Here is a 21,226-nt window from a genome sequence, read left to right on the forward strand (position 1 = left end):
AGTGGGCTGCGCTTGATAAGATTATAGTAATCACGACATTATGGGTCTCGTAGTTCCATGGGAGTGCAATTAAGTTCGTTAGTAGGCTCAATGTCATTCCTTAATTAAAAGCAAGTTTCAACCTTAGTAGGTAGACAGGATCAGTGCGGGCTTGGATCTGCAAAGGACGCCGTGCTTACAGAGAGGAAAGGTTCCCTCTCCACAGCCTTTCACCATGTAGGAAACGGTGCTTCTTTCCACGGCGAGCCGCCGCGTAAATTCATGTTCAACAAAGATGCCCCAGCATTGAAAGAGCACTCAGCTGCGTTCTTGTACCACCAGGTAAGTGTAAGCCTCGTTACAGCTCGCTCATCAACTGTCTTACTTTCATCATGTCGCCGACGCGTTTCGAGGCTAGGACGCCTCTTCTTCATGGGCTCTGAAAGAAACCGACATTGAGAGTCACTCCCATAAGCAGGTTTTATTGACAAACATGCCCCCAGTGGGCTGAGCTTGATAAGATTATAGTAATCACGGCATTATGGGTCTCGTAGTTCCATGGGAGTGCAATTAAGTTCCTTAGTAGGCTCAATGTCATTCCTTAATTAAAAGCAAGTTTCAACCTTAGTAGGTAGACAGGAACAGTGCGGGCTTGGATCTTCAAAGGACTCCGTGCTTACAGAGAGGAAAGGTTCCCTCTCCACAGCCTTTCACCATGTAGGAAACGGTGCTGCTTTCCACGGCGAGCCGCCGCGTAAATTCATGTTCAACAAAGATGCCCCAGCATTGAAAGAGCACTCAGCGGCGTTCTTGTACCACCAGGTAAGTGTAAGCCTCTTTGCAGCTCGCTCATCAACTGTCTTACTTTCATCATGTCGACCGACGCGTTTCGAGGCTAGGACGCCTCTTCTTCATGGGCTCTGAAAGAAACAGACATTGAGAGTCACTCCCATAAGCAGGTTTTATTGACAAACACGCCTTCAGTGGGCTGAGCTTGATAAGATTATAGTAATCACGGCATTATGGGTCACGTAGTTCCATGGGAGTGCAATTAAGTTCCTTAGTAGGCTCAATGTCATTCCTTAATTAAAGCAAGTTTCAACCTTAGTAGGTAGACAGGATCAGTGCGGGCTTGGATCTGCAAAGGACGCCGTGCTTACAGAGAGGAAAGGTTCCCTCTCCACAGCCTTTCACCATGTAGGAAACGGTGCTTCTTTCCACGGCGAGCCGCCGCGTAAATTCATGTTCAACAAAGATGCCCCAGCATTGAAAGAGCAGTCAGCGGCGTTCTTGTACCACCAGGTAAGTGTAAGCCTCGTTGCAGCTTGCTCATCAACTGTCTTACTTTCATCATGTCGCCGACGCGTTTCGAGGCTAGGACGCCTCTTCTTCATGGGCTCTGAAAGAAACCGACATTGAGAGTCACTCCCATAAGCAGGTTTTATTGGCAAACACACCCCCAGTGGGCTGAGCTTGATAAGATTATAGTAATCACGGCATTATGGGTCTCGTAGTTCCATGGGAGTGCAATTAAGTTCCTTAGTAGGCTCAATGTCATTCCTTAATTAAAAGCAAGTTTCAACCTTAGTAGGTAGACAGGATCAGTGCGGGCTTGGATCTGCAAAGGACGCCATGCTTAACGAGAGGAAAGGTTCCCTCTCCACAGCCTTTCACCATGTAGGAAACGGTGCTTCTTTCCATGGCGAGCCGCCGCGTAAATTCATGTTCAACAAAGATGCCCCAGCATTGAAAGAGCACTCAGCGGCGTTCTTGTACCACCAGGTAAGTGTAAGCCTCGTTGCAGCTCGCTCATCAACTGTCTTACTTTCATCATGTCGCTGACGCGTTTCGAGGCTAGGACGCCTCTTCTTCATGGGCTCTGAAAGAAACCGACATTGAGAGTCACTCCCATAAGCAGGTTTTATTGACAAACACGCCCCCAGTGGGCTGAGCTTGATAAGATTATAGTAATCACGGCATTATGGGTCTCGTAGTTCCATGGGAGTGCAATTAAGTTCCTTAGTAGGCTCAATGTCATTCCTTAATTAAAAGCAAGTTTCAACCTTAGTAGGTAGACAGGATCAGTGCGGGCTTGGATCTGCAAAGGACGCGGTGCTTACAGAGAGGAAAGGTTCCCTCTCCACAGCCTTTCACCATGTAGGAAACGGTGCTTCTTTCCACGGCGAGCCGCCGCGTAAATTCATGTTCAACAAAGATGCCCCAGCATTGAAAGAGCACTCAGCTGCGTTCTTGTACCACCAGGTAAGTGTAAGCCTCGTTACAGCTCGCTCATCAACTGTCTTACTTTCATCATGTCGCCGACACGTTTCGAGGCTAGGACGCCTCTTCTTCATGGGCTCTGAAAGAAACCGACATTGAGAGTCACTCCCATAAGCAGGTTTTATTGACAAACATGCCCCCAGTGGGCTGAGCTTGATAAGATTATAGTAATCACGGCATTATGGGTCTCGTAGTTCCATGGGAGTGCAATTAAGTTCCTTAGTAGGCTCAATGTCATTCCTTAATTAAAAGCAAGTTTCAACCTTAGTAGGTAGACAGGAACAGTGCGGGCTTGGATCTTCAAAGGACTCCGTGCTTACAGAGAGGAAAGGTTCCCTCTCCACAGCCTTTCACCATGTAGGAAACGGTGCTGCTTTCCACGGCGAGCCGCCGCGTAAATTCATGTTCAACAAAGATGCCCCAGCATTGAAAGAGCACTCAGCGGCGTTCTTGTACCACCAGGTAATTGTAAGCCTCGTTGCAGCTCGCTCATCAACTGTCTTAATTTCATCATGTCGCCGAGGCGTTTCGAGGCTAGGACGCCTCTTCTTCATGGGCTCTGAAAGAAACCGACATTGAGAGTCACTCCCATAAGCAGGTTTTATTGACAAACACGCCCCCAGTGGGCTGAGCTTGATAAGATTATAGTAATCACGGCATTATGGGTCTCGTAGTTCCATGGGAGTGCAATTAAGTTCCTTAGTAGGCTCAATGTCATTCCTTAATTAAAAGCAAGTTTCAACCTTAGTAGGTAGACAGGATCAGTGCCGGCTTGGATCTGCAAAGGACGCCGTGCTTACAGAGAGGAAAGATTCCCTCTCCACAGCCTTTCACCATGTAGAAAACGGTGCTTCTTTCCACGGCGAGCCGCCGCGTAAATTCATGTTCAACAAAGATGCCCCAGCATTGAAAGAGCACTCAGCGGCATTCTTGTACCACCAGGTAAGTGTAAGCCTCGTTGCAGCTCGCTCATCAACTGTCTTACTTTCATCATGTCGCCGACACATTTCGAGGCTAGGACACCTCTTCTTCATGGGCTCTGAAAGAAACCGACATTGAGAGTCACTCCCATAAGCAGGTTTTATTGACAAACACGCCCCCAGTGGGCTGAGCTTGATAAAATTATAGTAATCACGGCATTATGGGTCTCGTAGTTCCATGGGAGTGCAATTAAGTTCCTTAGTAGGCTCAATGTCATTCCTTAATTAAAAGCAAGTTTCAACCTTAGTAGGTAGACAGGATCAGTGCGGGCTTGGATCTGCAAAGGACGCCGTGCTTACAGAGAGGAAAGGTTCCCTCTCCACAGCCTTTCACCATGTAGGAAACGGTGCTTCTTTCCACGGCGAGCCGCCGCGTAAATTCATGTTCAACAAAGATGCCCCAGCATTGAAAGAGCACTCAGCGGTGTTCTTGTACCACCAGGTAAGTGTAAGCCTCGTTGCAGCTCGCTCATCAACTGTCTTACTTTCATCATGTCGCCGACGCGTTTCGAGGCTAGGACGCCTCTTCTTCATGGGCTCTGAAAGAAACCGACATTGAGAGTCACTCCCATAAGCAGGTTTTATTGACAAACACGCCCCCAGTGGGCTGAGCTTGATAAGATTATAGTAATCACGGCATTATGGGTCTCGTAGTTCCATGGGAGTGCAATTAAGTTCCTTAGTAGGCTCAATGTCATTCCTTAATTAAAAGCAAGTTTCAACCTTAGTAGTTAGACAGGATCAGTGCGGGCTTGGATCTGCAAAGGACGCCGTGCTTACAGAGAGGAAAGGTTCCCCCTCCACAGCCTTTCACCATGTAGGAAACGGTGCTTCTTTCCACGGCGAGCCGCCGCGTAAATTCATGTTCAACAAAGATGCCCGAGCATTGAAAGAGCACTCAGCGGCGTTCTTGTACCACCAGGTAAGTGTAAGCCTCGTTGCAGCTCGCTCATCATCTGTCTTACTTTCATCATGTCGCTGACGCGTTTCGAGGCTAGGACGCCTCTTCTTCATGGGCTCTGAAAGAAACCGACATTGAGAGTCACTCTCATAAGCAGGTTTTATTGACAAACACGCCCCCAGTGGGCTGAGCTTGATAAGATTATAGTAATCACGGCATTATGGGTCTCGTAGTTCCATGGGAGTGCAATTAAGTTCCTTAGTTGGCTCAATGTCATTCCTTAATTAAAAGCAAGTTTCAACCTTAGTAGGTAGACAGGATCAGTGCGGGCTTGGATCTGCAAAGGACGCCGTGCTTACAGAGAGGAAAGGTTGCCTCTCCACAGCCTTTCACCATGTAGGAAACGGTGCTTCTTTCCACGGCGAGCCGCCGCGTAAATTCATGTTCAACAAAGATGCCCCAGCATTGAAAGAGCACTCAGCGGCGTTCCTGTACTACCAGGTAAGTGTAAGCCTCGTTGCAGCTCGCTCATCAACTGTCTTACTTTCATCATGTCGCCGACGCGTTTCGAGGCTAGGACGCCTCTTCTTCATGGGCTCTGAAAGAAACCGACATTGAGAGTCACTCCCATAAGCAGGTTTTATTGACAAACACGCCCCCAGTGGGCTAAGATTGATAAGATTATAGTAATCACGGCATTATGGGTCTCGTAGTTCCATGGGAGTGCAATTAAGTTCCTTAGTAGGCTCAATGTCATTCCTTAATTAAAAGCAAGTTTCAACCTTAGTAGGTAGACAGGATCAGTGCGGGCTTGGATCTGCAAAGGACGCCGTGCTTACAGAGAGGAAAGGTTCCCTCTCCACAGCCTTTCACCATGTAGGAAACGGTGCTTCTTTCCACGGCGAGCCGCCGCGTAAATTCTTGTTCAACAAGGATGCCCCAGCATTGAAAGGGCACTCAGCGGCGTTCTTGTACCACCAGGTAAGTGTAAGCCTCGTTGCAGCTCGCTCATCAACTGTCTTAATTTCATCATGTCGCCGACGCGTTTCGAGGCTAGGACGCCTCTTCTTCATGGGCTCTGAAAGAAACCGACATTGAGAGTCACTCCCATGAGCAGGTTTTATTGACAAACACGCCCCCAGTGGGCTGAGCTTGATAAGATTATAGTAATCACGGCATTATGGGTCTCGTAGTTCCGTGGGAGTGCAATTAAGTTCCTTAGTAGGCTCAATGTCATTCCTTAATTAAAAGCAAGTTTCAACCTTAGTAGGTAGACAGGATCAGTGCGGGCTTGGATCTGCAAAGGACGCCGTGCTTACAGAGAGGAAAGGTTCCCTCTCCACAGCCTTTCACCATGTAGGAAACGGTGCTTCTTTCCACGGCGAGCCGCCGCGTAAATTCATGTTCAACAAAGATGCCCCAGCATTGAAAGAGCACTCAGCAGCGTTCTTGTACCACCAGGTAAGTGTAAGCCTCGTTGAAGCTCGCTCATCAACTGTCTTACTTTCATCATGTCGCCGACACATTTCGAGGCTAGGACGCCTCTTCTTCATGGGCTCTGAAAGAAACCGACATTGAGAGTCACTCCCATAAGCAGGTTTTATTGGCAAACACGCCCCCAGTGGGCTGAGCTTGATAAAATTATAGTAATCACGGCATTATGGGTCTCGTATTTCCATGGGAGTGCAATTAAGTTCCTTAGTAGGCTCAATGTCATTCCTTAATTAAAAGCAAGTTTCAACCTTAGTAGGTAGACAGGATCAGTGCGGGCTTGGATCTGCAAAGGACGCCGTGCTTACAGAGAGGAAAGGTTCCCTCTCCACAGCCTTTCACCATGTAGGAAACGGTGCTTCTTTCCACGACGAGCCGCCGCGTAAATTCATGTTCAACAAAGATGCCCCAGCATTGAAAGAGCACTCAGCGGCGTTCTTGTACCACCAGGTAAGTGTAAGCCTCGTTGCAGCTCGCTCATCAACTGTCTTACTTTCATCATGTCGCCGACGCGTTTCGAGGCTAGGACGCCTCTTCTTCATGGGCTCTGAAAGAAACCGACATTGAGAGTCACTCCCAGAAGCAGGTTTTATTGACAAACACGCCCTCAGTGGGCTGAGCTTGATGAGATTATAGTAATCACGGCATTATGGGTCACGTAGTTCCATGGGAGTGCAATTAAGTTCCTTAGTAGGCTCAATGTCATTCCTTAATTAAAAGCAAGTTTCAACCTTAGTAGGTAGACAGGATCAGTGTGGGCTTGGATCTGCAAAGGACGCCGTGCTTACAGAGAGGAAAGGTTCCCTCTCCACAGCCTTTCACCATGTAGGAAATGGTGCTTCTTTCCACGGCGAGCCGCAGCGTAAATTCATGTTCAACAAAGATGCCCCAGCATTGAAAGAGCACTCAGCGGCGTTCTTGTACCACCAGGTAAGTGTAAGCCTCGTTGCAGCTCGCTCATCAACTGTCTTACTTTCATCATGTCGCCGACACATTTCGAGGCTAGGACGCCTCTTCTTCATGGGCTCTGAAAGAAACCGACATTGAGAGTCACTCCCATAAGCAGGTTTTATTGACAAACACGCCCCCAGTGGGCTGAGCTTGATAAAATTATAGTAATCACGGCATTATGGGTCTCGTAGTTCCATGGGAGTGCAATTAAGTTCCTTAGTAGGCTCAATGTCATTCCTTAATTAAAAGCAAGTTTCAACCTTAGTAGGTAGACAGGATCAGTGCTGGCTTGGATCTGCAAAGGACGCCGTGCTTGCAGAGACGAAAGGTTCCCTCTCCACAGCCTTTCACCATGTAGGAAACGGTGCTTCTTTCCACGGCGAGCCGCCGCGTAAATTCATGTTCAACAAAGATGCCCCAGCATTGAAAGAGCACTCAGCGGCGTTCTTGTACCACCAGGTAAGTGTAAGCCTCGTTGCAGCTCGCTCATCAACTGTCTTACTTTCATCATGTCGCAGACGCGTTTCGAGGCTAGGACGCCTCTTCTTCATGGGCTCTGAAAGAAACCGACATTGAGAGTCACTCCCATAAGCAGGTTTTATTGACAAACACGCCCCCAGTGGGCTGAGCTTGATAAGATTATAGTAATCAAGGCATTATGGGTCTCGTAGTTCCATGGGAGTGCAATTAAGTTCCTTAGTAGGCTCAATGTCATTCCTTAATTAAAAGCAAGTTTCAACCTTAGTAGGTAGACAGGATCAGTGCGGGCTTGGATCTGCAAAGGACGCCGTGCTTACAGAGAGGAAAGGTTGCCTCTCCACAGCCTTTCACCATGTAGGAAACGGTGCTTCTTTCCACGGCGAGCCGCCGCGTAAATTCTTGTTCAACAAGGATGCCCCAGCATTGAAAGGGCACTCAGCGGCGTTCCTGTACTACCAGGTAAGTGTAAGCCTCGTTGCAGCTCGCTCATCAACTGTCTTACTTTCATCATGTCGCCGACGCGTTTCGAGGCTAGGACGCCTCTTCTTCATGGGCTCTGAAAGAAACCGACATTGAGAGTCACTCCCATAAGCAGGTTTTATTGACAAACACGCCCCCAGTGGGCTAAGATTGATAAGATTATAGTAATCACGGCATTATGGGTCTCGTAGTTCCATGGGAGTGCAATTAAGTTCCTTAGTAGGCTCAATGTCATTCCTTAATTAAAAGCAAGTTTCAACCTTAGTAGGTAGACAGGATCAGTGCGGGCTTGGATCTGCAAAGGACGCCGTGCTTACAGAGAGGAAAGGTTCCCTCTCCACAGCCTTTCACCATGTAGGAAACGGTGCTTCTTTCCACGGCGAGCCGCCGCGTAAATTCTTGTTCAACAAAGATGCCCCAGCATTGAAAGGGCACTCAGCGGCGTTCTTGTACCACCAGGTAAGTGTAAGCCTCGTTGCAGCTCGCTCATCAACTGTCTTAATTTCATCATGTCGCCGACGCGTTTCGAGGCTAGGACGCCTCTTCTTCATGGGCTCTGAAAGAAACCGACATTGAGAGTCACTCCCATGAGCAGGTTTTATTGACAAACACGCCCCCAGTGGGCTGAGCTTGATAAGATTATAGTAATCACGGCATTATGGGTCTCGTAGTTCCGTGGGAGTGCAATTAAGTTCCTTAGTAGGCTCAATGTCATTCCTTAATTAAAAGCAAGTTTCAACCTTAGTAGGTAGACAGGATCAGTGCGGGCTTGGATCTGCAAAGGACGCCGTGCTTACAGAGAGGAAAGGTTCCCTCTCCACAGCCTTTCACCATGTAGGAAACGGTGCTTCTTTCCACGGCGAGCCGCCGCGTAAATTCATGTTCAACAAAGATGCCCCAGCATTGAAAGAGCACTCAGCAGCGTTCTTGTACCACCAGGTAAGTGTAAGCCTCGTTGAAGCTCGCTCATCAACTGTCTTACTTTCATCATGTCGCCGACACATTTCGAGGCTAGGACGCCTCTTCTTCATGGGCTCTGAAAGAAACCGACATTGAGAGTCACTCCCATAAGCAGGTTTTATTGGCAAACACGCCCCCAGTGGGCTGAGCTTGATAAAATTATAGTAATCACGGCATTATGGGTCTCGTATTTCCATGGGAGTGCAATTAAGTTCCTTAGTAGGCTCAATGTCATTCCTTAATTAAAAGCAAGTTTCAACCTTAGTAGGTAGACAGGATCAGTGCGGGCTTGGATCTGCAAAGGACGCCGTGCTTACAGAGAGGAAAGGTTCCCTCTCCACAGCCTTTCACCATGTAGGAAACGGTGCTTCTTTCCACGACGAGCCGCCGCGTAAATTCATGTTCAACAAAGATGCCCCAGCATTGAAAGAGCACTCAGCGGCGTTCTTGTACCACCAGGTAAGTGTAAGCCTCGTTGCAGCTCGCTCATCAACTGTCTTACTTTCATCATGTCGCCGACGCGTTTCGAGGCTAGGACGCCTCTTCTTCATGGGCTCTGAAAGAAACCGACATTGAGAGTCACTCCCAGAAGCAGGTTTTATTGACAAACACGCCCTCAGTGGGCTGAGCTTGATGAGATTATAGTAATCACGGCATTATGGGTCACGTAGTTCCATGGGAGTGCAATTAAGTTCCTTAGTAGGCTCAATGTCATTCCTTAATTAAAAGCAAGTTTCAACCTTAGTAGGTAGACAGGATCAGTGTGGGCTTGGATCTGCAAAGGACGCCGTGCTTACAGAGAGGAAAGGTTCCCTCTCCACAGCCTTTCACCATGTAGGAAATGGTGCTTCTTTCCACGGCGAGCCGCAGCGTAAATTCATGTTCAACAAAGATGCCCCAGCATTGAAAGAGCACTCAGCGGCGTTCTTGTACCACCAGGTAAGTGTAAGCCTCGTTGCAGCTCGCTCATCAACTGTCTTACTTTCATCATGTCGCCGACACATTTCGAGGCTAGGACGCCTCTTCTTCATGGGCTCTGAAAGAAACCGACATTGAGAGTCACTCCCATAAGCAGGTTTTATTGACAAACACGCCCCCAGTGGGCTGAGCTTGATAAAATTATAGTAATCACGGCATTATGGGTCTCGTAGTTCCATGGGAGTGCAATTAAGTTCCTTAGTAGGCTCAATGTCATTCCTTAATTAAAAGCAAGTTTCAACCTTAGTAGGTAGACAGGATCAGTGCTGGCTTGGATCTGCAAAGGACGCCGTGCTTGCAGAGACGAAAGGTTCCCTCTCCACAGCCTTTCACCATGTAGGAAACGGTGCTTCTTTCCACGGCGAGCCGCCGCGTAAATTCATGTTCAACAAAGATGCCCCAGCATTGAAAGAGCACTCAGCGGCGTTCTTGTACCACCACGTAAGTGTAAGCCTCGTTGCAGCTCGCTCATCAACTGTCTTACTTTCATCATGTCGCAGACGCGTTTCGAGGCTAGGACGCCTCTTCTTCATGGGCTCTGAAAGAAACCGACATTGAGAGTCACTCCCATAAGCAGGTTTTATTGACAAACACGCCCCCAGTGGGCTGAGCTTGATAAGATTATAGTAATCACGGCATTATGGGTCTCGTAGTTCCATGGGAGTGCAATTAAGTTCCTTAGTAGGCTCAATGTCATTCCTTAATTAAAAGCAAGTTTCAACCTTAGTAGGTAGACAGGATCAGTGCGGGCTTGGATCTGCAAAGGACGCCGTGCTTACAGAGAGGAAAGGTTCCCTCTCCACAGCCTTTCATCATGTAGGAAACGGTGCTTCTTTCCACGGCGAGCCGCCACGCAAATTCATGTTCAACAAAAATGCCCCAGCATTGAAAGAGCACTCAGCGGCGTTCTTGTACCACCAGGTAAGTGTAAGCCTCGTTGCAGCTCGCTCATCAACTGTCTTACTTTCATCATGTCGCCGACACATTTCGAGGCTAGGACGCCTCTTCTTCATGGGCTCTGAAAGAAACCGACATTGAGAGTCACTCCCATAAGCAGGTTTTATTGACAAACACGCCCCCAGTGGGCTGAGCTTGATAAAATTATAGTAATCACGGCATTATGGGTCTCGTAGTTCCATGGGAGTGCAATTAAGTTCCTTAGTAGGCTCAATGTCATTCCTTAATTAAAAGCAAGTTTCAACCTTAGTAGGTAGACAGGATCAGTGCGGGCTTGGATCTGCAAAGGACGCCGTGCTTACAGAGAGGAAAGGTTCCCTCTCCACAGCCTTTCACCATGTAGGAAACGGTGCTTCTTTCCACGGCGAGCCGCCGCGTAAATTCTTGTTCAACAAGGATGCCCCAGCATTGAAAGGGCACTCAGCGGCGTTCTTGTACCACCAGGTAAGTGTAAGCCTCGTTGCAGCTCGCTCATCAACTGTCTTAATTTCATCATGTCGCCGACGCGTTTCGAGGCTAGGACGCCTCTTCTTCATGGGCTCTGAAAGAAACCGACATTGAGAGTCACTCCCATGAGCAGGTTTTATTGACAAACACGCCCCCAGTGGGCTGAGCTTGATAAGATTATAGTAATCACGGCATTATGGGTCTCGTAGTTCCGTGGGAGTGCAATTAAGTTCCTTAGTAGGCTCAATGTCATTCCTTAATTAAAAGCAAGTTTCAACCTTAGTAGGTAGACAGGATCAGTGCGGGCTTGGATCTGCAAAGGACGCCGTGCTTACAGAGAGGAAAGGTTCCCTCTCCACAGCCTTTCACCATGTAGGAAACGGTGCTTCTTTCCACGGCGAGCCGCCGCGTAAATTCATGTTCAACAAAGATGCCCCAGCATTGAAAGAGCACTCAGCAGCGTTCTTGTACCACCAGGTAAGTGTAAGCCTCGTTGAAGCTCGCTCATCAACTGTCTTACTTTCATCATGTCGCCGACACATTTCGAGGCTAGGACGCCTCTTCTTCATGGGCTCTGAAAGAAACCGACATTGAGAGTCACTCCCATAAGCAGGTTTTATTGGCAAACACGCCCCCAGTGGGCTGAGCTTGATAAAATTATAGTAATCACGGCATTATGGGTCTCGTATTTCCATGGGAGTGCAATTAAGTTCCTTAGTAGGCTCAATGTCATTCCTTAATTAAAAGCAAGTTTCAACCTTAGTAGGTAGACAGGATCAGTGCGGGCTTGGATCTGCAAAGGACGCCGTGCTTACAGAGAGGAAAGGTTCCCTCTCCACAGCCTTTCACCATGTAGGAAACGGTGCTTCTTTCCACGACGAGCCGCCGCGTAAATTCATGTTCAACAAAGATGCCCCAGCATTGAAAGAGCACTCAGCGGCGTTCTTGTACCACCAGGTAAGTGTAAGCCTCGTTGCAGCTCGCTCATCAACTGTCTTACTTTCATCATGTCGCCGACGCGTTTCGAGGCTAGGACGCCTCTTCTTCATGGGCTCTGAAAGAAACCGACATTGAGAGTCACTCCCAGAAGCAGGTTTTATTGACAAACACGCCCTCAGTGGGCTGAGCTTGATGAGATTATAGTAATCACGGCATTATGGGTCACGTAGTTCCATGGGAGTGCAATTAAGTTCCTTAGTAGGCTCAATGTCATTCCTTAATTAAAAGCAAGTTTCAACCTTAGTAGGTAGACAGGATCAGTGTGGGCTTGGATCTGCAAAGGACGCCGTGCTTACAGAGAGGAAAGGTTCCCTCTCCACAGCCTTTCACCATGTAGGAAATGGTGCTTCTTTCCACGGCGAGCCGCAGCGTAAATTCATGTTCAACAAAGATGCCCCAGCATTGAAAGAGCACTCAGCGGCGTTCTTGTACCACCAGGTAAGTGTAAGCCTCGTTGCAGCTCGCTCATCAACTGTCTTACTTTCATCATGTCGCCGACACATTTCGAGGCTAGGACGCCTCTTCTTCATGGGCTCTGAAAGAAACCGACATTGAGAGTCACTCCCATAAGCAGGTTTTATTGACAAACACGCCCCCAGTGGGCTGAGCTTGATAAAATTATAGTAATCACGGCATTATGGGTCTCGTAGTTCCATGGGAGTGCAATTAAGTTCCTTAGTAGGCTCAATGTCATTCCTTAATTAAAAGCAAGTTTCAACCTTAGTAGGTAGACAGGATCAGTGCTGGCTTGGATCTGCAAAGGACGCCGTGCTTGCAGAGACGAAAGGTTCCCTCTCCACAGCCTTTCACCATGTAGGAAACGGTGCTTCTTTCCACGGCGAGCCGCCGCGTAAATTCATGTTCAACAAAGATGCCCCAGCATTGAAAGAGCACTCAGCGGCGTTCTTGTACCACCAGGTAAGTGTAAGCCTCGTTGCAGCTCGCTCATCAACTGTCTTACTTTCATCATGTCGCAGACGCGTTTCGAGGCTAGGACGCCTCTTCTTCATGGGCTCTGAAAGAAACCGACATTGAGAGTCACTCCCATAAGCAGGTTTTATTGACAAACACGCCCCCAGTGGGCTGAGCTTGATAAGATTATAGTAATCAAGGCATTATGGGTCTCGTAGTTCCATGGGAGTGCAATTAAGTTCCTTAGTAGGCTCAATGTCATTCCTTAATTAAAAGCAAGTTTCAACCTTAGTAGGTAGACAGGATCAGTGCGGGCTTGGATCTGCAAAGGACGCCGTGCTTACAGAGAGGAAAGGTTGCCTCTCCACAGCCTTTCACCATGTAGGAAACGGTGCTTCTTTCCACGGCGAGCCGCCGCGTAAATTCATGTTCAACAAAGATGCCCCAGCATTGAAAGAGCACTCAGCGGCGTTCCTGTACTACCAGGTAAGTGTAAGCCTCGTTGCAGCTCGCTCATCAACTGTCTTACTTTCATCATGTCGCCGACGCGTTTCGAGGCTAGGACGCCTCTTCTTCATGGGCTCTGAAAGAAACCGACATTGAGAGTCACTCCCATAAGCAGGTTTTATTGACAATCACGCCCCCAGTGGGCTAAGATTGATAAGATTATAGTAATCACGGCATTATGGGTCTCGTAGTTCCATGGGAGTGCAATTAAGTTCCTTAGTAGGCTCAATGTCATTCCTTAATTAAAAGCAAGTTTCAACCTTAGTAGGTAGACAGGATCAGTGCGGGCTTGGATCTGCAAAGGACGCCGTGCTTACAGAGAGGAAAGGTTCCCTCTCCACAGCCTTTCACCATGTAGGAAACGGTGCTTCTTTCCACGGCGAGCCGCCGCGTAAATTCTTGTTCAACAAAGATGCCCCAGCATTGAAAGGGCACTCAGCGGCGTTCTTGTACCACCAGGTAAGTGTAAGCCTCGTTGCAGCTCGCTCATCAACTGTCTTAATTTCATCATGTCGCCGACGCGTTTCGAGGCTAGGACGCCTCTTCTTCATGGGCTCTGAAAGAAACCGACATTGAGAGTCACTCCCATGAGCAGGTTTTATTGACAAACACGCCCCCAGTGGGCTGAGCTTGATAAGATTATAGTAATCACGGCATTATGGGTCTCGTAGTTCCGTGGGAGTGCAATTAAGTTCCTTAGTAGGCTCAATGTCATTCCTTAATTAAAAGCAAGTTTCAACCTTAGTAGGTAGACAGGATCAGTGCGGGCTTGGATCTGCAAAGGACGCCGTGCTTACAGAGAGGAAAGGTTCCCTCTCCACAGCCTTTCACCATGTAGGAAACGGTGCTTCTTTCCACGGCGAGCCGCCGCGTAAATTCATGTTCAACAAAGATGCCCCAGCATTGAAAGAGCACTCAGCAGCGTTCTTGTACCACCAGGTAAGTGTAAGCCTCGTTGAAGCTCGCTCATCAACTGTCTTACTTTCATCATGTCGCCGACACATTTCGAGGCTAGGACGCCTCTTCTTCATGGGCTCTGAAAGAAACCGACATTGAGAGTCACTCCCATAAGCAGGTTTTATTGGCAAACACGCCCCCAGTGGGCTGAGCTTGATAAAATTATAGTAATCACGGCATTATGGGTCTCGTATTTCCATGGGAGTGCAATTAAGTTCCTTAGTAGGCTCAATGTCATTCCTTAATTAAAAGCAAGTTTCAACCTTAGTAGGTAGACAGGATCAGTGCGGGCTTGGATCTGCAAAGGACGCCGTGCTTACAGAGAGGAAAGGTTCCCTCTCCACAGCCTTTCACCATGTAGGAAACGGTGCTTCTTTCCACGACGAGCCGCCGCGTAAATTCATGTTCAACAAAGATGCCCCAGCATTGAAAGAGCACTCAGCGGCGTTCTTGTACCACCAGGTAAGTGTAAGCCTCGTTGCAGCTCGCTCATCAACTGTCTTACTTTCATCATGTCGCCGACGCGTTTCGAGGCTAGGACGCCTCTTCTTCATGGGCTCTGAAAGAAACCGACATTGAGAGTCACTCCCAGAAGCAGGTTTTATTGACAAACACGCCCTCAGTGGGCTGAGCTTGATGAGATTATAGTAATCACGGCATTATGGGTCACGTAGTTCCATGGGAGTGCAATTAAGTTCCTTAGTAGGCTCAATGTCATTCCTTAATTAAAAGCAAGTTTCAACCTTAGTAGGTAGACAGGATCAGTGTGGGCTTGGATCTGCAAAGGACGCCGTGCTTACAGAGAGGAAAGGTTCCCTCTCCACAGCCTTTCACCATGTAGAAAATGGTGCTTCTTTCCACGGCGAGCCGCAGCGTAAATTCATGTTCAACAAAGATGCCCCAGCATTGAAAGAGCACTCAGCGGCGTTCTTGTACCACCAGGTAAGTGTAAGCCTCGTTGCAGCTCGCTCATCAACTGTCTTACTTTCATCATGTCGCCGACACATTTCGAGGCTAGGACGCCTCTTCTTCATGGGCTCTGAAAGAAACCGACATTGAGAGTCACTCCCATAAGCAGGTTTTATTGACAAACACGCCCCCAGTGGGCTGAGCTTGATAAAATTATAGTAATCACGGCATTATGGGTCTCGTAGTTCCATGGGAGTGCAATTAAGTTCCTTAGTAGGCTCAATGTCATTCCTTAATTAAAAGCAAGTTTCAACCTTAGTAGGTAGACAGGATCAGTGCTGGCTTGGATCTGCAAAGGACGCCGTGCTTGCAGAGACGAAAGGTTCCCTCTCCACAGCCTTTCACCATGTAGGAAACGGTGCTTCTTTCCACGGCGAGCCGCCGCGTAAATTCATGTTCAACAAAGATGCCCCAGCATTGAAAGAGCACTCAGCGGCGTTCTTGTACCACCACGTAAGTGTAAGCCTCGTTGCAGCTCGCTCATCAACTGTCTTACTTTCATCATGTCGCAGACGCGTTTCGAGGCTAGGACGCCTCTTCTTCATGGGCTCTGAAAGAAACCGACATTGAGAGTCACTCCCATAAGCAGGTTTTATTGACAAACACGCCCCCAGTGGGCTGAGCTTGATAAGATTATAGTAATCACGGCATTATGGGTCTCGTAGTTCCATGGGAGTGCAATTAAGTTCCTTAGTAGGCTCAATGTCATTCCTTAATTAAAAGCAAGTTTCAACCTTAGTAGGTAGACAGGATCAGTGCGGGCTTGGATCTGCAAAGGACGCCGTGCTTACAGAGAGGAAAGGTTCCCTCTCCACAGCCTTTCATCATGTAGGAAACGGTGCTTCTTTCCACGGCGAGCCGCCACGCAAATTCATGTTCAACAAAAATGCCCCAGCATTGAAAGAGCACTCAGCGGCGTTCTTGTACCACCAGGTAAGTGTAAGCCTCGTTGCAGCTCGCTCATCAACTGTCTTACTTTCATCATGTCGCCGACACATTTCGAGGCTAGGACGCCTCTTCTTCATGGGCTCTGAAAGAAACCGACATTGAGAGTCACTCCCATAAGCAGGTTTTATTGACAAACACGCCCCCAGTGGGCTGAGCTTGATAAAATTATAGTAATCACGGCATTATGGGTCTCGTAGTTCCATGGGAGTGCAATTAAGTTCCTTAGTAGGCTCAATGTCATTCCTTAATTAAAAGCAAGTTTCAACCTTAGTAGGTAGACAGGATCAGTGCTGGCTTGGATCTGCAAAGGACGCCGTGCTTGCAGAGACGAAAGGTTCCCTCTCCACAGCCTTTCACCATGTAGGAAACGGTGCTTCTTTCCACGGCGAGCCGCCGCGTAAATTCATGTTCAACAAAGATGCCCCAGCATTGAAAGAGCACTCAGCGGCGTTCTTGTACCACCAGGTAAGTGTAAGCCTCGTTGCAGCTCGCTCATCAACTGTCTTACTTTCATCATGTCGCAGACGCGTTTCGAGGCTAGGACGCCTCTTCTTCATGGGCTCTGAAAGAAACCGACATTGAGAGTCACTCCCATAAGCAGGTTTTATTGACAAACACGCCCCCAGTGGGCTGAGCTGGATAAGATTATAGTAATCACGGCATTATGGGTCTCGTAGTTCCATGGGAGTGCAATTAAGTTCCTTAGTAGGCTCAAAGTCATTCCTTAATTAAAAGCAAGTTTCAACCTTAGTAGTTAGACAGGATCAGTGCGGGCTTGGATCTGCAAAGGACGCCGTGCTTACAGAGAGGAAAGGTTCCCCCTCCACAGCCTTTCACCATGTAGGAAACGGTGCTTCTTTCCACGGCGAGCCGCCGCGTAAATTCATGTTCAACAAAGATGCCCGAGCATTGAAAGAGCACTCAGCGGCGTTCTTGTACCACCAGGTAAGTGTAAGCCTCGTTGCAGCTCGCTCATCATCTGTCTTACTTTCATCATGTCGCTGACGCGTTTCGAGGCTAGGACGCCTCTTCTTCATGGGCTCTGAAAGAAACCGACATTGAGAGTCACTCCCATAAGCAGGTTTTATTGACAAACACGCCCCCAGTGGGCTGAGCTTGATAAGATTATAGTAATCACGGCATTATGGGTCTCGTAGTTCCATGGGAGTGCAATTAAGTTCCTTAGTAGGCTCAATGTCATTCCTTAATTAAAAGCAAGTTTCAACCTTAGTAGGTAGACAGGATCAGTGCGGGCTTGGATCTGCAAAGGACGCCGTGCTTACAGAGAGGAAAGGTTGCCTCTCCACAGCCTTTCACCATGTAGGAAACGGTGCTTCTTTCCACGGCGAGCCGCCGCGTAAATTCATGTTCAACAAAGATGCCCCAGCATTGAAAGAGCACTCAGCGGCGTTCTTGTACCACCAGGTAAGTGTAAGCCTCGTTGCAGCTCGCTCATCAACTGTCTTACTTTCATCATGTCGCCGACGCGTTTCGAGGCTAGGACGCCTCTTCTTCATGGGCTCTGAAAGAAACCGACATTGAGAGTCACTCCCATAAGCAGGTTTTATTGACAAACACGCCCCCAGTGGGCTGAGCTTGATAAGATTATAGTAATCACGGCATTATGGGTCTCGTAGTTCCATGGGAGTGCAATTAAGTTCCTTAGTAGGCTCAATGTCATTCCTTAATTAAAAGCAAGTTTCAACCTTAGTAGTTAGACAGGATCAGTGCGGGCTTGGATCTGCAAAGGACGCCGTGCTTACAGAGAGGAAAGGTTCCCCCTCCACAGCCTTTCACCATGTAGGAAACGGTGCTTCTTTCCACGGCGAGCCGCCGCGTAAATTCATGTTCAACAAAGATGCCCCAGCATTGAAAGGGCACTCAGCGGCGTTCTTGTACCACCAGGTAAGTGTAAGCCTCGTTGCAGCTCGCTCATCAACTGTCTTAATTTCATCATGTCGCCGACGCGTTTCGAGGCTAGGACGCCTCTTCTTCATGGGCTCTGAAAGAAACCGACCTTGAGAGTCACTCCCATGAGCAGGTTTTATTGACAAACACGCCCCCAGTGGGCTGAGCTTGATAAGATTATAGTAATCACGGCATTATGGGTCTCGTAGTTCCGTGGGAGTGCAATTAAGTTCCTTAGTAGGCTCAATGTCATTCCTTAATTAAAAGCAAGTTTCAACCTTAGTAGGTAGACAGGATCAGTGCGGGCTTGGATCTGCAAAGGATGCCGTGCTTACAGAGAGGAAAGGTTCCCTCTCCACAGCCTTTCACCATGTAGGAAACGGTGCTTCTTTCCACGGCGAGCCGCCGCGTAAATTCATGTTCAACAAAGATGCCCCAGCATTGAAAGAGCACTCAGCAGCGTTCTTGTACCACCAGGTAAGTGTAAGCCTCGTTGAAGCTCGCTCATCAACTGTCTTACTTTCATCATGTCGCCGACACATTTCGAGGCTAGGACGCCTCTTCTTCATGGGCTCTGAAAGAAACCGACATTGAGAGTCACTCCCATAAGCAGGTTTTATTGGCAAACACGCCCCCAGTGGGCTGAGCTTGATAAAATTATAGTAATCACGGCATTATGGGTCTCGTATTTCCATGGGAGTGCAATTAAGTTCCTTAGTAGGCTCAATGTCATTCCTTAATTAAAAGCAAGTTTCAACCTTAGTAGGTAGACAGGATCAGTGCGGGCTTGGATCTGCAAAGGACGCCGTGCTTACAGAGAGGAAAGGTTCCCTCTCCACAGCCTTTCACCATGTAGGAAACGGTGCTTCTTTCCACGACGAGCCGCCGCGTAAATTCATGTTCAACAAAGATGCCCCAGCATTGAAAGAGCACTCAGCGGCGTTCTTGTACCACCAGGTAAGTGTAAGCCTCGTTGCAGCTCGCTCATCAACTGTCTTACTTTCATCATGTCGCCGACGCGTTTCGAGGCTAGGACGCCTCTTCTTCATGGGCTCTGAAAGAAACCGACATTGAGAGTCACTCCCAGAAGCAGGTTTTATTGACAAACACGCCCTCAGTGGGCTGAGCTTGATGAGATTATAGTAATCACGGCATTATGGGTCACGTAGTTCCATGGGAGTGCAATTAAGTTCCTTAGTAGGCTCAATGTCATTCCTTAATTAAAAGCAAGTTTCAACCTTAGTAGGTAGACAGGATCAGTGTGGGCTTGGATCTGCAAAGGACGCCGTGCTTACAGAGAGGAAAGGTTCCCTCTCCACAGCCTTTCACCATGTAGGAAATGGTGCTTCTTTCCACGGCGAGCCGCCGCGTAAATTCATGTTCAACAAAGATGCCCCAGCATTGAAAGAGCACTCAGCGGCGTTCTTGTACCACCAGGTAAGTGTAAGCCTCGTTGCAGCTCGCTCATCAACTGTCTTACTTTCATCATGTCGCCGACACATTTCGAGGCTAGGACGCCTCTTCTTCATGGGCTCTGAAAGAAACCGACATTGAGAGTCACTCCCATAAGCAGGTTTTATTGACAAACACGCCCCCAATGGGCTGAGCTTGATAAAATTATAGTAATCACGGCATTATGGGTCTCGTAGTTCCATGGGAGTGCAATTAAGTTCCTTAGTAGGCTCAATGTCATTCCTTAATTAAAAGCAAGTTTCAACCTTAGTAGGTAGACAGGATCAGTGCTGGCTTGGATCTGCAAAGGACGCCGTGCTTACAGAGAGGAAAGGTTCCCTCTCCACAGCCTTTCACCATGTAGGAAACGGTGCTTCTTTCCACGGCGAGCCGCCGCGTAAATTCATGTTCAACAAAGATGCCCCAGCATTGAAAGAGCACTCAGCGGCGTTCTTGTACCACCAGGTAAGTGTAAGCCTCGTTGCAGCTCGCTCATCAACTGTCTTAATTTCATCATGTCGCCGACGCGTTTCGAGGCTAGGACGCCTCTTCTTCATGGGCTCTGAAAGAAACCGACATTGAGAGTCACTCCCATGAGCAGGTTTTATTGACAAACACGCCCCCAGTGGGCTGAGCTTGATAAGATTATAGTAATCACGGCATTATGGGTCTCGTAGTTCCGTGGGAGTGCAATTAAGTTCCTTAGTAGGCTCAATGTCATTCCTTAATTAAAAGCAAGTTTCAACCTTAGTAGGTAGACAGGATCAGTGCGGGCTTGGATCTGCAAAGGACGCCGTGCTTACAGAGAGGAAAGGTTCCCTCTCCACAGCCTTTCACCATGTAGGAAACGGTGCTTCTTTCCACGGCGAGCCGCCGCGTAAATTCATGTTCAACAAAGATGCCCCAGCATTGAAAGAGCACTCAGCAGCGTTCTTGTACCACCAGGTAAGTGTAAGCCTCGTTGAAGCTCGCTCATCAACTGTCTTACTTTCATCATGTCGCCGACACATTTCGAGGCTAGGACGCCTCTTCTTCATGGGCTCTGAAAGAAACCGACATTGAGAGTCACTCCCATAAGCAGGTTTTATTGGCAAACACGCCCCCAGTGGGCTGAGCTTGATAAAATTATAGTAATCACGGCATTATGGGTCTCGTATTTCCATGGGAGTGCAATTAAGTTCCTTAGTAGGCTCAATGTCATTCCTTAATTAAAAGCAAGTTTCAACCTTAGTAGGTAGACAGGATCAGTGCGGGCTTGGATCTGCAAAGGACGCCGTGCTTACAGAGAGGAAAGGTTCCCTCTCCACAGCCTTTCACCATGTAGGAAACGGTGCTTCTTTCCACGACGAGCCGCCGCGTAAATTCATGTTCAACAAAGATGCCCCAGCATTGAAAGAGCACTCAGCGGCGTTCTTGTACCACCAGGTAAGTGTAAGCCTCGTTGCAGCTCGCTCATCAACTGTCTTACTTTCATCATGTCGCCGACGCGTTTCGAGGCTAGGACGCCTCTTCTTCATGGGCTCTGAAAGAAACCGACATTGAGAGTCACTCCCAGAAGCAGGTTTTATTGACAAACACGCCCTCAGTGGGCTGAGCTTGATGAGATTATAGTAATCACGGCATTATGGGTCACGTAGTTCCATGGGAGTGCAATTAAGTTCCTTAGTAGGCTCAATGTCATTCCTTAATT

This window comes from Triturus cristatus, chromosome 2_1, assembly GCF_964204655.1.
Source record: "Triturus cristatus chromosome 2_1, aTriCri1.1, whole genome shotgun sequence".
In the NCBI taxonomy this organism is placed as follows: Eukaryota; Metazoa; Chordata; class Amphibia; order Caudata; family Salamandridae; genus Triturus; species Triturus cristatus.